This window comes from Rattus norvegicus, chromosome 1 (assembly GCF_036323735.1).
Source record: "Rattus norvegicus strain BN/NHsdMcwi chromosome 1, GRCr8, whole genome shotgun sequence".
In the NCBI taxonomy this organism is placed as follows: domain Eukaryota; kingdom Metazoa; phylum Chordata; class Mammalia; order Rodentia; family Muridae; genus Rattus; species Rattus norvegicus.
Window position 1 is genome coordinate 262,802,816 of NC_086019.1, and position 15,397 is coordinate 262,818,212.

Genomic DNA, 15,397 nt, shown 5'->3' on the forward strand with positions numbered 1-15,397 from the left:
GATCTGCGCCGCTCTTTCCGGGAGCCTCCGTCCGTGCACCAGGGTTCCAGATGGCGTTTGGTGTTTTCCTCTGGTGTCTGGATGTGCACAGAGTGCAGTCTTCTGGTTTCCCAGGCGTGTCCGCCTCTCTGAAGGTTTAGCTCTCCCTCCTACGGGATTTGGGTGCAGAGAGCTGTTTATCCAGTCTGTTTCCTTCAGGTTCCGGCGGTGTCTCAGGCGCAGGGGTCCTGCCGCTCCTGGGCCCTCCCCTACGGGAACCCAGAGGCCTTATACAGTTGCCTCTTGGGCCAGGGATGTGGGCAGGGGTGGGCAGTGTTGGTGGTCTCCTCCGCTCTGCAGCCTCAGGAGTGCCCACCTGATCAGGCGGTGAGGTCTCTCTCCCACGGGGTTTGGGAGCAGAGAGCTGCTGCCATTAGCAAACATTTAATGTGTACTCTTAGCCTGTAGTGAGTTTTTGCTGTGGTATGAAAAGAAATGTATGAGGTTCAGGCTCTGCTTTAAAGGAGTTTATTAGCTATAGTTAGAACTATTAGTTATGATCTGAAAGGACAGTGACATCCTGTGACCAGCAGCCAGCTTACTTCTAAGGAAAACCTTAGAACTGTCAATTCTAAGACAGAAATGAGGTGAGGCTCTTTCCCACTGCCACCTCTAGCGTCATGCTGGAGGAGCTCCCAGCAGCAAGACAAGAAAAAGAAATGAAACAAAGTGGCAGGACATAGAAGACAATGTTCTTGTTACATGGAGGTCACCATGTAACGATGTTATATGGTGAGGTCCTGGAACTTCCAAAAGTGTTACATGGTGTTCAAGAGGAAGACGGAGTTTCAAGATCTCCAGCAACCTCTGGGTCATGTTATCCAAATAAGGCTATGGTTCATGTATGTAGGGTTCATGGCTGTGAGTAAAATAATGCTCGCAGAGACCTGAGTGGAGAAACTCAGAAAGCTCTATCAAAGCACAGAGAGAACCACCTGTCTGTGGGCAAGCTGCAAGCGCAGGACACCAGAGAACTGGGGAACAAACTTCGGCATCATTGTAAGCTTAGACCAGGATAGCTGTGCCTTTAACAGACCTTGACTTGGGTTTTGTTTATTTTGTATGCATGCGAGTTATGTCACATGTAGAGCCCAGAAGACAGTGTGCGGGGGTCTCCTTCTACCATGTAAGTTCCAGGATTGGACTCGGGTTGTCCAGCTTGGTGACAGGTACTGAGCCCTCTCACTGACCCTAGCTGTGATATTTAACTCAGTGTGTGAGACTATGTCCTTCACTTAGACTCAACTGGATTTCCTTTTCTGTATTTCTTTTGTTTTTGTTTCTGGCTGTTTGAAATAAATCCTCAGGGTATGTCTGAGCCTGGCCTTGAACTTGTGATTTTCTGGCTTTAACCTCCCCCGCACAGGGATTATATGTGTACAGCTGTACCTCACAATATGTTCAAAAATATAGCTCAACCATGTGACAATGTGCAAATGGGAACTTTAACCTTGTTAGCAATAACCAGCGGAAGATCTTTATGCTTTTAAGAATTAAAAATAATTTCTTAAAATGAGATAAAGAAAATTTCTCTCTCTCTCTCTCTCTCTCTCTCTCTCTCTCTCTCTCTCTCTCACACACACACACACACACACACGAATATTATTTAGCCATTAAAATGAAACTGAAACTGTCATTTATAGCAGCACAAATGAATCCAAGCTTTGTGCTAGATAAAATAATTAAGACACAGACAGACAGGCAGACAGACATCACATGCTCTTACCTCATAGAAATTGAGACTAGTGGGGTTGGGGTTTGACCCAGTGGGAAGGTGATGCCCTGACATATGCAGAGCTCTGGGTTCGATCTCCATGCACTGAAAATAATAGATGTAAAAGGAATAAGTTGAAAATGGAATGTCGGTGAACAGTGGTGACCCCCAGAGACTGCTATGAAGAGGAGGAGACGTGATAAAAACTGGTTGAAGGTACAGAGAGACACAGAGACAAAAACACTGAGTTCTGAAAAGTCTGCTGCAGCCCAGTAGGGGAACTGTCATTCACAACAATTTCTTGTATACTACAAAATAAATAGCCACTAAAGAGGATTTTTTTTAATGTTTCCGACACACACAGAAATAACAAAAGCTTGGCTTGGTGGGGCATACGGTCTTTGATTTGATCACTGTCCCTTACATACATGTTGATGCTGCCATACTGAACCCCAGGAATGTATATGGTTCAATGATAATTTAAATTTTAAAGGTTTCCTAGGAAAGATGTTGAGCTGTACTTGGAAGAGAAAAGGTTGAGAGGCCTGACTGGGCTATAGTGTGATTATCGGTGGATTCGCAGTGGAAGATTATGGCCTGGAAATGTATCTAACACTGCCCCTGGAAGAGAGGAACCAGAAAGGATGGGGCAATGGTATCAAACCTTAGCCACCACATTGAAACGACACATTTTACAGTTGCTCACTCTAGACGCTGGGAGCATGAGGGATTGTTATAGGCCTTTATTTTATTTATATTTAGTATTCTTCAACAGTCTCCACTGTTCGACGAAGACCCTTGTGGTGAACTAGGCAAACATCTAAGAGTAAGCTGCATGCCCAGCCCTAAAACCCTTTATGTCCACACCATTGTTCAAGGAAGAGGAAAGCGAGTACCCTCCACCTGCAGCACAGAAGCTGATACATAAAGGGGAAATGGTCAGGCCCAAAGACAGATTCTGGTCTTTGCCTGGCCTTGCGTAAGCTGTGTTTATGTGTTCTCACTGAGGAGTTCCAAGCAGGACAGGGGGCCTGAGGAGGAGGTGAGGTTTGAGCGTTCAGCTTGAGCTCGGGGGTGAGGCGTTCTTGGCATCACAGTAGCCCTTAGACTACTTCACAGGCACTGGCTTTGCTTACGTCTGAATGTGAATGTGACAGGTGGCTCTGCTCTACCTTTCAGTGATAAGGGTACTCAAGACCAAACACAGCCTCCTAATTAGATGGGACTGCATCTGCTGCCAGTAACCTGCATAGTTGGACTCCATTATTGTGGAGTCAGAAGACCTGACAGAGAGCCAAGGAGTACACCCGGGTGTGACGTTCGAGGAAGGGGGTGATGGGTGCCTATAGAGGTACCAGAGTTTCAGTCAAGGTGATTCTCTGGGACCTGGCCATTCGAAGATAGGTCCCTTGGAATGTTTTTTCACCCGAAGCCTTAAGTTTTGTCATTTGTGATGTAGGACACCGTGCCTCTTGCCCACCAGGCTTCAAAGATAAAGACGTGCGTGCCCTTCCATTGTGTCTGAGTTATATGATTGTTTCTATCACTCCGATCTGTCCTGAAGGGAGTAGAGCCAGGATGTTGCTGATCTTAAATAAGTGATGTATGTGAGTGCATGCTCACATGTGTGCATGTGCGTGAGCGTGTGTGTGTGTGTGTGTGTGTGTGTGTGTGTGTGTATAGACTCTTTGAAGTGTATGGGATGTTCCTGCAAAACTGGTCTGCACAGCAGACGGCAAGAAAATCTCTCTGTCTTTGAAGACCAAGGCTGTCTTTGGCATAGGTTCTGGGCAATGAAACTCAGGACTTTGTGTTTACCTAGCAAGCACCTTGCTGACTGACGATTTCCACAACCCAAGAAGAATGAGTCTTAAGATACTCGGTTTTAAATCTGACTTGAGAGGGTCAGACAGGAATATAGACAAACACAGCAGCGGTTAAAAAGGCTCATCTCTTTATGTGCGATTCTCATCTTTCCTCTGTCATTTCTGTTTCTTGATGAAGGCAACTGTTCTTCACTGAGCTCGAGGTTTTCCCCTTGCAGGGTGGCCTGAGAAATGAAGGACCAGTGGGACTTCACGCTGTTCACACGGAATTTTGTAGGACCAGCCGTCTGTGACTCGGACAATACTCCAGGCATGGTCGTGTAAACCTGTAGTCTCAGCTCCCAGTGGGTTGAAGCAGGAGGGTCTTGGGTCAAAGGTCAGCCTGGGCTACACATCAATACTGTCTTCCAAGAAGTAGGAAGATGGCAACGTTTCTAAAAGCTGTGGTCCCCAAGGCCCAAGCTGGGATTTGTCTTCATAACTTTTTAGCTCTGCCGCTAGATTGCTGACCTGTGTGGAGAGAATGACCTCAGCTAAGAGTTCAAGTGGCAAGTTCAAGTTTGTAAAATCAGTTGGGAGAAAAGGACTCGAGAAAAGTAGGGATTTGCCAGAAGCCAGTGTGGGCTTCCTGTTTTTTGGTGTTGAAATCTTGTGATTTATGGAAGTTGTTGAGAAATTATACAGAAAATTGGCAGCCAGGGGAAGCTGCTCTTGAAATCCATCCCTATTAAGATAAAATTGGTTTCTTAAAAAGTCTTTATAGAGTTAGTTCTTAAACCAGAGCTACTACTTATGTGTCCCCCTCCCCCTTTACCAGGCACTGCGTGGTACCTCCTCTCTCTCAGGGAAGCTAATGCTGTTCCCTGGTCGGGCTGTTCCATTTCTGGGTATATCTCACCCATCTCATTTTAGCAGCAACATTGTTTTTGGCGAACTTCTCATTGGGAAGTTCGAGTTCAGGCCTGACTGTAGGTCCTGTTGACACTAATCCCCATTGTTGGGGAATCGTGTTGCATGACTGCATAAATATTGGAGTCTTGCAAAAGCACTGGTAATTATACACTTACACATTTGCGGCTACCGGTAGTCTTTAAAAATATGTGTAGAGCACTTAGCAGCAAGAGGAGACAGAGTCAACTCTGGGCTTTCTATAAAACTAAGACAATTTTCAGCATTTGTGATATATGAGTATGTATGTGAAGGCGGTAAAAAATCAAATCTGGGGGACAGGAGAGAGAGAGAGCTCAGAAGTTTAGAGTGCTTATCACTCTGACAGACGACCTGAGTTTGGTGCCTGAGTTTGGTAGCTCACAATAGTCTTAATTCCAATTCCAGAGGACTCAATGCTGTTTCTTCTCCTCTGCAGGTTCCTGCATGTAATGGTGCACGTAAGTTTACACACACACACATGCGCGCGCGCGCGCGCGCACACACACACACACACACACACACACACACACACACACACACACACAAATTAAAAATATTCTTTTAAAAAACAAAACTTGGAGACTAGAAAGATAGCTCAGTGGATAACGTAATTGCGTGCATAAAAGCTGGACAGACATGATAGCCCACATAACCCAGCACTTGGGAGGCAAAGGAAAAAGGTTCCTTGAGACTTTGCCTAGATATAACTGAATAGGACACCTCTAGGTTCAGGGAGAGACACCGACTTAATAAGTAAAATGGAAAGCTACTGAGAAGGACGACTGATGTCAACCTCGGACCACACACATGTGCACACACATGCAGAGATCTATATTCATATGAACACATACACACCACATACAAAAACATTTATGTGTTTTTTTTTAAAGAAAGATGTGAATGGTATTCCAAACTGTCTAGATGAAGTCCTCGTGACTTTGGTTCAACCATTTAATTCCATCAGACTTCATTTCCAACCCCCATAATGATAATCATAATGTACTTGTCCAAGGGACTCATCTATGGGTTTTGCCTTCAGGGCCTGTAAAGTTTAAATAGAAAACTATTGCCGTTGGGTGCTGGAAAACAAAACAGGGGACACCGAGAAGCGAGGCTTTCCTGCAGCACGCCGTCACCCCTTAAATGCTATTACAAGTTCATAGAAAGATTAGGAAGGTTAGAGATTTCCCATACATCCCAGCCTCACTTCCGTGCATAGCGGCCACCCTTGTCAACATCCCTCACCACAGCAGTCGTGACTAGCAGAGAGCCGCACTTATCTGTGGGAAAAGGACAGATGTTTAGAATGTACTTGGGGATTATGCTGCTTTAGGGAAGTAGCAGAAAGAGGGGGCTTCCTCCAAGACCTGACCTCTCTAACCCCAAGTAGTTGGCTAGGTCTCCAGTACCAGATTTCCCTTCTGTTGAGTGTGTCTTAAGTTTAATTAGAGAGCTACTGGTTACACCAACATATGAGTCCCACTGCTGTGGATTATTGCGCCATATTTGCTGTTGCTTTGGTTCATAGGCATCGTAGCTGGGTAGGACTGTGGGTTTTCCCTCACTTGGAAGCTTGCATAGCACCTTCTGGTATCGGGAAAGCTAGTACCCAGAGGAGGCTTTTAGGTCAGATCCTGAGGGTCTGAAGTGCATGGTGTCTTCACCAATAGGGACTTACCTTCAACACCCAGGAGACAAGCAAGGGCTACAGCAACAGCCTATCATGTTTTGGGAGTCTCTTGGACTCCCCTGGCCCACAGCTTGAAAGGGGGGACTTCTCAAGCTTGGTGATGGGGGGTTTGTTATACAGTCCATGGCTTTTAGGATGAGTGTTGTCAGACCAGATGGGTAAATTTCATTTAAACTGTGTGTGTGTGTGTGTGTGTGTGTGTGTGTGTGTGTGTGTGTGTGTGTGTGTACGTACATGTAGACACACAGATTATATGCAATTTAATAGAAGTAAATAATAATATGATTCCTTGTGGCTTTTCAAACATCCTCTAATCGTATTTTACCTTCTTTCTCCTTCAGTCTTGACCTCCCTCCCTGTCTCCAACAAAAGTTCCTCTTTCCCATTTCTCCCTTTAAATCACTTGCACCGTGCTATTCCCTGTAGCCCCCCACCTTGTTTTATTTTGCTTTCCCTTTTCTACACAGGTTGTAGTCTCATATCTTAGTCAGTGCTCTATTGCTGGGAAGAGACACCATGACCATGAAAGGAAAGAGTCTAATTGGAGCTTGCTTACAGTTTCAGAAGTCTAGTCCATTGTCATCATGGCAGGGAGCATTGTGACACACAGGCCACCATCATGGTGCTGGAGAAGTTGAGAGTTTTACACTCAGATCTGCTAGCAGAAGAGAGGGGGAGGGGGAGAGGGAGAGGGAGAGGGAGAGGGAGAAGACTTCTGAAAACCCAAAGCTCATGTCCCATGACACATTTCCTCCAACAAGGTCACAGCTACTTCAACAAGTAGTGTCACTCCCTAAGCATTTAAGTATATGAACCTATGGGGACCATTCCTATTCAAATCACCACAATTCACATCTTGAGATTAGAGCTGGAGCGACAGAGGAGAGAGACTGAGTCTGGGTTGCCTCACTTAGTACAATCCTTTGTAGTTCTACTTACCTAACTGCAGTCTGTGTGGTGCTAGGGATAGAACCAGGACTGTGTACAGATTAGGCAAGTGCCTGACAACCTGCAGTATATCATATTTCCAGCACTCCCTGGGGTACATTGTCTCTCCAGCACTCCCTGGGATACATTGTAACTCCAGCACTCCCTGGGATACATTGTAACTCCAGCACTCCCTGGGGTACATTGTCCCTCCAGCACTCCCTGGGGTACATTGTCTCTCCAGCACTCCCTGGGATACATTGTAACTCCAGCACTTCCTGGGGTACATTGTAACTCCTGCACTCCCTGGGGTACATTGTCTCTCCAGCACTAACTAAGCTATATCTTACCTCCAACACTAACTCCGCTTGGCCATTTCTTCCTTTTGGTACACTGAAGATATTCAGTTGTCTTTGCCATGCATTTTTGATGTTGTAACCTCATTTTGCACCCTTCCGTTTCCCTGAAGGTAATGTGTGTTTTCCTTTAAGCTTCTCTCTTGGTTGTGGTCGCTAGGCTCTCATGTCAGCAATACCCCTGTGCTTCTTTAGCTTGAGTTCTCTGGACTTCTGACTTCATGGTGTCTTCTCTAGAAAATTCTCAGGCATCATTTATAGCCAGTCTCCGCTGTTTTCTCCCGGGACCTTCTTGCTGTATTCTATGAACTTTTCTAAGTTTGCTTGACTGTGTTTTCACATTTATTCTTCTTTATTCTGGATAATTTTGGTAATCCAACCTTATGTTAGTGTTTGGCAAACTCTTTAATTAAAATTTTTACTTATAGGGCTGGAGAGATGGCTAAGTGGTTAAGAGCACATACTGCTCTTAGGGAAGACCTGGGTTCAGTTCCCAGCATCCATGCAGGATGGCTCATAACTGCCACTGACTCCAGCTCCTTCTAGTGACTTTCTAACTCCAATCCTTCTAGTGACCTCCATGGACACTCACATACATGTGCAAACACACACACACACACACACACACACACACACACACACCACATAAAATAAAATACATTTAAAAAGATTTATTTTTATAATTAATAGTGCACTGGAAGTGGTGCAGGTATTTCAAAACCTCAAAGCCAAACCCCAGTGACACACCTCCTCTAACAAGGCCACGCCCCCTGTTCCTTCCTAAATAATTCCATTAGCCAGGAATCAGATATTCAAACATGAACCTATGAAGCTGTTCTCATTTAAACCACCACAATACCGCTCTAGTTTCTTTGTGTTCACATCCATATGTCTCCTAACTATCAGGCTGTACCATGCCTATAACTTTTTACTGTTTATAAGTTAATCAAGTGCTAGTTGTTTTCAACTAGAGATTGCAGGCCAAACAATCTGACCCATCACATCTGCTCTTCTAGGAAAAGGATATTCCGTGTCCATTGTGTATGATCATGCATATGTGTTTGACAGTTATAGTCATCCTTAGGAAAGTCAGAAATTTTAGAGGCAGAATGATCATGGGAACACAGGGTCACAGATCTGTATTAGTTCTAAGAGGTCAGTGAGAGAAACTGATCTGGTGTAGACTTTCAGGGATGCCCAACTTTTTGACATTGTGCTCAGATGTCATTACCTAGAGATGCGTTGGGTTAGTTCATAGGTATCTTGCTTGCAGAGGTCTCGTGGACTCCAGGTTAGCCATGTTTGCTAGGTCTTCCCTGACTGCTTCTCAGCAGAATAGAATTGAAGAGTCCATCCTCCTGTGTGCTGCTTTTATGGAGGGTTAAGTCATTTCTTGGGCAGTGAGTTTATCTTGGCCTTGAAAAAAGGGCCATCGAAGGAACACTGCTCTTAGCTGGCTTCCCCCACCCCCACCCCACCTCACCCCACCCCTTCTGGCTTTGAACTGCTCTGTGGTGGCTGAGGTCCAGCCTCTTCAAGAGTGGCTGTAAGGGGAACCGGCTCTGATGCAGCCTAGGGAGGCCACGTTAGTCAGAGGAGTCTTCTCTCTTACCCTGATCCTTAACACTCCAACGTGTGTCTGTGACTGTGACGGTGGATTCCTGCTTCTCGTTATGGCTTAGGGTTCATCAGCAGATAAGTTCGGGCCACTCATGGGGTTTGCAAGTCTAGACTCTGGCCTCCCCATAAATGTCACGCTTTAGCCAGTTGGTGTTGGATCAAGATTTCCAAACTTTCAACTCCAAATGTCAGAACTGAAGAGATAAGTCAGGCAGCAAAAGACTTGCCTTGCAAGCATGAGACCTGGACTGATCCTAAGAACTCACATTAAAATGCTGGGCACGGCAGCTTGGAGTCGACATTCCAGTGCAGGGGAGGTACATATAGACAGACCCATGGACCTTGTTGGTCATCCAGCCTAGACCCTGTCTCCAAGGAGGATGGTGTCTGAGGAATGGCGGCTAAGATGGTCCTGGGGTCTGCATGCACATGTTCACACAGACAAACTCAGTGCCACACATGTACACACATGAATTCCGAATGTTGACCATGAATTTGTAACTGACAGGCCTTCAGATTCCACAATAGGAGAGAAACCCGAGAAACTGTCGTAGGCATGAGAATATACCATAAATCATTTGTTCATTCAAGACGCATTCAATGGGCTTCTCTCTGGAAAGCTCAGTGCTGGGCACGATAGGGCCCTTTCCTCTGAGTGTTTAACATATCTGCAAAGGAGCACAAAAGAGGCCATCAACACAGAGACTGAGGTGCCAAGGCGCCCCTGAGAATGGTTGGCAAAGTGACTTGGCTGTGATGCCAACCTTCTCTTTTCCGAGGCAGCTGTGCTTCTGTGTTTAAGACTCAAAGTGGGGGAAAAGCCCAGTGTTCTTACCTCTGTTTCTGCTGCTTCTGGCCAGAGTTGATGCAACTTCTATGATTAATTCATGAGCCAAGCATCAGAGCAGACCCAATTTCCTGGAAATTACATCAAATGGCTGTTGGAATTCAAGTTAATAAAACGCTGGGGGCTAGTTCTCACCGACCCTTTCAAGGCTCGCTGCCCTGCAGAACTCCTACACAAACAGCGTTCATGTGCTTATAAAACACTGCTGAAGAGGGTCAGCTAAAACTTCAGTGAACAATGGCTGGAGGGTCTTTAGAAGGAAAGACGGCTTAGAATTAGATGTCTTTCCTCAACCCAGACTGAAGGGTGCGCTGGCGAAGTTCCAACTTGTCCACCCTTTCTTGGTAAAATCTGGGGCTCTTTAGAATCTAGTCCCACCCCCAACTTTTTTGACTGTGAGGACGTCTCCCTAGTTTGGCTCACAGCATGGCTCCCATCTGCTTTTGCTTGATTTTTTATTTGCTGCTTCTTTTCCCCCCCTCCTATGGGTCTCTGATCATGTGGCTGAGTATTTTGATCCCAATCAAAGGTGACTTTTCTACTCAGCTTGTTATGCAAGCCTGGTGCCCTGCGACACATGGTGTGCATTACGGCTTTTACATCCTTGTGCTGTGGTGTTTGGCTGTGAAGACTGTATCTGCTCAATGTCCTACTCTAGCCACTCACATTTTCACTGAAGTAACAGCTAAAGTAAGACTGTAGCAGAGCTGCTACCCTGAGGTAACAGCTAAAGTAAGACTGTAGCGGAGCTGCTACCCTGAGGTAACAGCTAAAGTAAGACTGTAGCAGAGCTGCTACTCTGAGGTAACAGCTAAAGTAAGACTGTAGCAGAGCTGCTACTCTGAGGTAACAGCTAAAGACTGTAGCGGAGCTGCTACTCTGAGGTAACAGCTAAAGTAAGACTGTAGTGGAGCTGCTACTCTGAAGCCAGCAGAACTCCTCCACAGCAGGCTGTGTCAGCCTTACACCCCAGGGTCCACCCCATCTATTTGCGTGTTTACATACACACAGATAGAAGAAAACAGAGACCAAGCTACAGTGTGTCTGCTGCCCTGTTAGTAAGTATTTTGGTCTTTTGAAAAAGAAGGAGGAAAGATAGTATTACCTGCTGGGGTTTCACTGATGGTGAGGGTGGGGGAAGGTACTTGGGTCCTAAGGAGAACTGAGAGTCAGTTTCAGCTACTCTGTTTCTGCCTCAGCACTCTCGGCATGGTAGCTTTCTATGCCTCTAAGGAGGTCTATGAATAGATGTTATCTTGGTCCTTGGGAAGATATGTGGTAGCTGACTGGCATGGCTAATGTCAATCTCAGAGTGATGGAGAGACCCCACTGACACTTATTCAACAAAATTGATCTGTCTCTTCTGGTCATTTCTTGTGTTGTCATTTGAATGAGACAGAATCCATGTAGCTGACCTTGAACTTGCTACCTATGTGGCTTAAGATGAGCTTGAACTCCTCATCTTCCTGCCTCCATTTCTCGAGCTCTGGGCTTAAAGGTGTGTATCACCACATACAATTGGTGTGGTGCCATAGGTCAAATCCAGGGCTTTGTATGCTGGGCAAGCACTCTACCAGCTGAGCTACAACTCAGCTCTCATTTACCCCTATTTTCTTTCAACTTTGGACTCATTTCTTATTTTATTCATTTACTACTTGTTTGATTCATTCATTATTTGTGTGTGCACACATGTATTTGCATGTGTATGAGTCACGGCACATGTGTGGAAATCAAAGGGTGATTTCAAGAATTGGTTTTCTTCTTCCTTGTACATCCCAGGGTTTTTGAACTCTGGTCATCAGGTTTAGCAGAAAGTGCTTTTCCCCGCCGAGCCAGTTGCCCAGCCTGTTGTTACTTAGTCTCGTACATACATCTATATGAGTGTACACGTGCCAGGTCCTGCTCTGAGCACACTGAACAGTCAGAAAGACAGCAAGAAGCCTGCTCTGGGGTTCTTGTATTCTAATGGTATTCAAGAACAAGATAAAATAAAAAAGATAACTTCTTTCTGATAAAAGTATTCTTTTTTTAAAAGACTTTATTTATCATATATATGATATATACACTGTGGCTGTCTCCAGACACACCAGAAAAGGCCATCAGATGTCATTACAGATGGTTGTGAGCCACCATGTGGTTGCTGGGGTTTGAACTCAGGACCTCTGGAAGAGCAGTCAGTGCTCTTAACCACTGAGCCATCTCTCCAGCCTGACTGATAAAGGTATTCTAAGGAAAGGGGACAGAAGGCAGCCATACATCCTGTTTTATTTCCAAGAGCTGGTTTGCTTCTCTGAGGTGACAGTAGCACAGAGGCCTGAGGTGATTAGGGTCAGACACAGGACAATCCTAAGAAGTTCTGTCTCATCAAGTTCTCTGAGTGCTGGAAGTTTTCCATCCCACTGTCCGTTGCAGTCACACTTGGCTGCTGAGTGCCTGTAGTGTGGCTAGTCAGAGAGAAACAGAGTTGATAGTGTGTATTTGCAGCTACAGGTACCTATGCACACATGTGGGAAGGCTGGAGGTCAATGGACAAAAGCTTCTATTGATCTTCACTCTCTTTTGAGACGGGATCTTTCATTAAACCTGGAACTCACTGGTTAAATGGACTAGTGGCCCATGAACCCCAGAGGTTCACTGTTTCTGTATTTCAGCATGGTATGCGCTTCCACATCTGGCTTTTATCGGAATCCTGGGATCAGAACTCAGGATCTCATGTTAGCACAGCCAGAACTATACCCGCAGAGCATCTCCCCAGCCCCTGAGATTAAAATTTTATTTAATATTAATGACATCAACAGAAAAGTATCTGTGTGGCTAGTAGATATTTTACCAGTCAGTGAAGCTCCAGTAGCAAGGACAGCTTGTACAAGGTTGCAATCCCAAGGTGCATTTGGGTGTTACATTCCTCTCTTAAAGAGCAAACCTACAAGATGTAATGACGCTTCCTGCTTCTGTTCCCTGGGTCCCTGGAGAACCTGCAGAGGAATAGAACTTGGCTAGATGGGAATTGAAAGCCCTGTGCAACAAAGAACCCGTTTCCTTTCCTAGGATGGGCTTGGGCCCACATCGTGTGACTCACCGCTTTGGTCTCCCCAACTACTGGGCTGTGGCAGGCCCTTGTCTGCACAGGATACAGACACAGCCACTCTAGGGGCCCAGCTGTGCATCCTGGGAAGAAATCCAGAGTTTGTTTTCCCTTGCATACCTGATCTCCGCCACAGCTCTCTCAAGGTCACTTTGTCTTCTACTTGCTGCTCCCCCCCAGGCCTGAGACGTTTTATCTTTTGCAGGAATAGCTCTGCTGCACATTGATAAAGACAATGCCACCAACTCTCTGGCTTTTCAAGAGGGGCTGGTGTTTGAAAATGGCTTAACCTCTAATTACCACTTTGTGTAGAAAGAGTTAAGGAAGAAAAGGGAAAGAGAGAGAGAGAGGAGGAATGGCAGCCAAGAAACAGATTCGGGAGAGAGGAGAGGAGCTACTGTACTTCTTAGACAACAGTCGGGTTATTCTGGTGGCTCCTGGCTTTTTCTGGCAGCGGGGGAGTGGGGAGGGCCATGGCACACTTCAGCCCTGCACACAGAAGGGGATTCTGCTTCAACAGGCTTCCCAAGAGAAAACAGACAAGGGAGCCAATCCTGGCTTCGTGTGCTGAAGATTAGAGGAGGCCCAGCTCCAGATCCTGTAATCCTGGGCTGGCCTGGATTCGTCTTTGGTTACTATTCTCCTTGCACTTGCATAATCAGAAGAAAACCACACTTACCTAGCACCGCCCTAACAGTTACCTTAAACAAGAGGATCAAATTGTCAAACTGGAGCCCATAGCCAAGTCTGCATGAACTGTTACCCCAGCTTCCCCCTCTTGTCCTAGGTGACTATTGAGAAGAACCCAGGGCAGTGGTGACAACAGTTCTTCGAGGTGTGGGAGCAGGAGGGGACAGTGTAGAGGCTACAGATGTCAAGCTCAGATATACGGAGACATTGATGGCCTTGACCCTGGTGGAGATGTCTGAGGTTGTAATAACATGCTGCCATCATCTGCCTCCTTTTGTGGAGAGCCTTTCTAGATCACCAGTGTGAGAAGCGTCTGAACCATGTGCTGAGACTGCCCTTCAGGTGAAGCCCGGCATCCCAGTGTCTCACTTGGACACTTACTTCTACACATGACTTGTCCTTCATTTGTAGCATGTACTTCTTAGGGAGCGCCTGTTAGGAATTCAAACACTTCCTCCAGGGACTCATTTGAAGGCTCCGTTAGCCAGATGGGATGGAGTAGTAGTGGCCGAACTATGCCACTTGTGTTGGAAAATATTTTTAATTAAAAATGTATTTATTAAGGAAATGTAGAAGTTTTTTAATGGGAGAAAGAAAAAGGAATCATCCCAACACACACACACACACACACACACACACACACACACTATGATGGCCTTTTTATGTGAAAATAGATTAGATAATCACACATTTAAAATGACTTATTTGTTTTTATTTCATGTGCATGTGTCCGGTGTTTTGCTTACACGCACGTCTGTGCTAGGGTGTCAAACCCCTTGGAGCTGGATTACACACCGGTTTGAGCTACCATGTAGGTTCTGGGAATTTAACTTGGGTCCTCTGGAAGAGCAGCCAGAGCTCTTAACAACTGAGCTACCCTCTAACCCTTAGGACACATTTAAATATCTACATTGTGTCCTGAAATTCCTGTGGATGTTACACTCGTGTGTCTTGAACAGCAGGACCTTGGAAACTTGCTGGAGGACTGGCAGCAAGTAGGTGATGAGAGCAGCCGAGCCTTTATCTTACATCATACGATAACAATGTATAATTATCCTTGCTGGTCCTCAGCTTGCTGCATCTAATGGCTACAGCTGTGATAGGTCTCTATCAGCTTTGTTCTTTGTTACACTGGTGCATTCAATGCTCTCTCCCACTCACCAAGGATTGCTAAAGCGTCCACTGCAGGACATGGCCCCAGGGCTGAAGGTGAAATTATCCCCTTCTATCATGGCAGCTAGAGAGACCCATAATGTCCTAGTGAGTAGCACTATTTATTTGGGGCAGATGGCCAGGGATGTAGGTCGTGGTAAAGCACTTGCTTAATGTCAAGAGTGGCCCTAGTTTCCTAAGACACAGCAAGAGGGAATATATGAAGTCAGAAGCATGGTGTCTTTGCATATCCATCTTCCATATTCTCCACTCTTCTCTCCTCTTTGAATGGCACAGCACTGTTACTCAATGTCACGTTGGCTGAATTTCAGTTTGTGACGCTACCTGGACCATACAATAGGAAAACTCTTTGAAACTGTGAAATTTCCTCTCCTAGGACTCACACTCCAGGACATAGGTCAGGACAGCCTTTGATATCTACATTGTGTCAAGGTCACATTAAGTATCACAATGTGGCACTCACTGTAGCAGATACAGCACTGTCCTGGGATGAACCGTCT

General features: G+C 45.7%; 1 protein-coding gene across 5 annotated transcripts in view; it reads left to right on the forward strand.

The window, feature by feature from the left end:
- Rbm20 (RNA binding motif protein 20) overlaps positions 1 to 15,397 on the forward strand; it is a 241,241-nt gene that overhangs the window by 131,505 nt on the left and 94,339 nt on the right.